The sequence below is a fragment of the Anoplophora glabripennis genome, unplaced genomic scaffold (genome assembly GCF_000390285.2).
Source record: "Anoplophora glabripennis isolate ALB-LARVAE unplaced genomic scaffold, Agla_2.0 scaffold1496, whole genome shotgun sequence".
Lineage (NCBI taxonomy): Eukaryota > Metazoa > Arthropoda > Insecta > Coleoptera > Cerambycidae > Anoplophora > Anoplophora glabripennis.
This window is the reverse complement of record NW_019417571.1, coordinates 41,399-43,632: the sequence shown is the minus strand read 5'-3', so window position 1 is coordinate 43,632 and position 2,234 is coordinate 41,399. Positions and strand designations below refer to the sequence as shown.

General features: G+C 27.1%; 1 long non-coding RNA gene across 1 annotated transcript; it reads left to right on the top strand.

Annotated features, from left to right (window-relative positions):
• Positions 1–56: 56 nt before the first annotated feature.
• Positions 57–915, top strand: LOC111692413. Its single transcript, XR_002763222.1, has 3 exons — positions 57–211; positions 263–514; positions 676–915. It is a non-coding gene; the product is annotated as an uncharacterized LOC111692413 (long non-coding RNA).
• The last annotated feature ends 1,319 nt before the right edge of the window (positions 916–2,234 follow it).

Genomic DNA, 2,234 nt, shown 5'->3' with positions numbered 1-2,234 from the left:
GTTTTTCCACTGGTAGGTTATCGGAGCACTTTTTCGTAGCACTTCACAAACGCCTTGTTGAAAATTTATTTCTTACACTTTTTGTAACAATGATATCTAATTCTCATCACATAAACTTAAGTGAATATTTGTACAATTGAGAATTTTGAACTGGTGGAAATTTTCTTAACCTCTGACGGTTGTCAAACTTCTGTAACCTCACTTATGCCAGGTAACAACTTATTTAATTATTTACTTTTTGAACTTTCTTTTGTTTTTTCAGGAGAATGAATGACGTGAACTGTTCGATGAATTATGGAAGACTGGCTACCTAGAAGCCGTACACTAGTTTTTATAAATGAAAAACAAAACACTAGGTTGTCATGGAGATATAAATTTGGAATTTCATGAAATTTTTACTTCAAAATAGTGCCTTTATGCGTGTACTATACAACATGACACTGATGTATTTGACTTCTACACATTTTTCTGAAAATTTTGATATCTAATTCTTTATATTACGATGACATTTGAGGTTATTACAGATTTTAGCTATTTTATCAAAATTTATGCAAAATATGTTATTCAACTTAATTACATGCCACTAGTCTTGTTTCTTAACACTTCTTTAACATTACTTTCACTATTTTATACAGTTTTATGTTATACAAATCGTCTAATAATGAAATTTTTCAGGTACACCGTTCTTTGACATTCCGTAATGTTTTCTACACTATGTGATATGAATATCTGTATGCAAATACAGTCTTGGATGTACAGAAAGTCTCATAAACACAATACAAGTCCTTTTACACATGAAAAATATCATTTATACAATAAATTCTTACATACTATCACATCAAAGTTTGACATTTCAAGAATCGCTATCAGAATCATATATAGAACTTTAATTTTGATTCCACTCATAAATATCAATGAAAGGTATGCTAAACTTTACTTATAGTCTTATTTGAATACAATATTTCTATTTATAAGTGTAACGTTAATTTGTTCTCCGAAAAGTCCAGCTGTCAAAATATTATTTATTTGAATTTCCCTAAACCGGTACTTCTGTCTGGTTAAAATCTTTATAGAATTATATTGGGTACTACATTTTAATTTTCTAGTATATTTTCGAGCCTTTGTTAAGTGTTTTTAATTGAAAATTTTCTATCTTAACTTATATTTTGACATATAGATATTCTCAGGTAGCGATCTTTGCATTTTTGTGTATAAAAACTCATACTATGTACTAAACTATATTTCTCCTTTCATAATTATCTCGTGTGACACATCCCTGTTGTTAGAGTTTTATCTCTCAACATTTTAATTTTGTAATTTTCATGTACTTGGTTCTCGTTATATCATAACATTTTCCCCCCTAAATTAATTAAAATTTTATCAAAGAAATTTTCATTAATTTACAACTATATTAACAACATTAACTTCAAAATACAATAACAAACTTAACTTATTAAAACTACCTAACGTTAACTTTATTTAATTTTTAATTTTCACCTTCGGCTTTTGTCTTTTTTCAGATATTAATGGATTGTTGTCTCTGTAGTTATCAGAATCAACTGGTTCTACCTCAAACATAGTTTGTACCACGTTTTGTACAGTTTGCCTATGCTTTAATGAGATTGGATGAATTTTATGTTTAATTGTTTTAATTTTATCTAAATTAATTTTAGGAGTATTGCCAGTTGCATATCTTGGTTCACGATTTACTAAATTTATATTGTTTTTTATTAAATTTTGTACGATATTTGTATTTTTTTTTACAATTAAACTTTATATTTTCAAAACACGTATTGTTATTTAATTTGCATGCATTTTTATTTAACTTATTGTTGCTTTCACCACTACTTTCTACCTTGTCAAATTTATTATTATTTATTCTGCACGTAGCATTTATTAACTCATTGTTTTTCTCAAAATTTGTAAATATTATGTTTACTTTTTCATTTTGTATTTCAAATGTCTTGTCCTCTAAATCTATCTTAGCCCCATATTTTGTCAACATGTCTTCCCCTAATATTATGTCAAAATCCATGTTCTGTACAATCAAAAATTCCGAGTGTATTGTTTTTTCGAGAAGTTTAAATTCCATATTAATCACACGAGTGCTTTCAGCCAATTTCTTTCCAGCTGCATTCATTAATTTTATCTTTTTAACTTTAATAATATTGTTTTTGAATGTACTTAATTGATTATTGATTAATTTTTCATGTATTAAGCTAATCTCAGCCCCA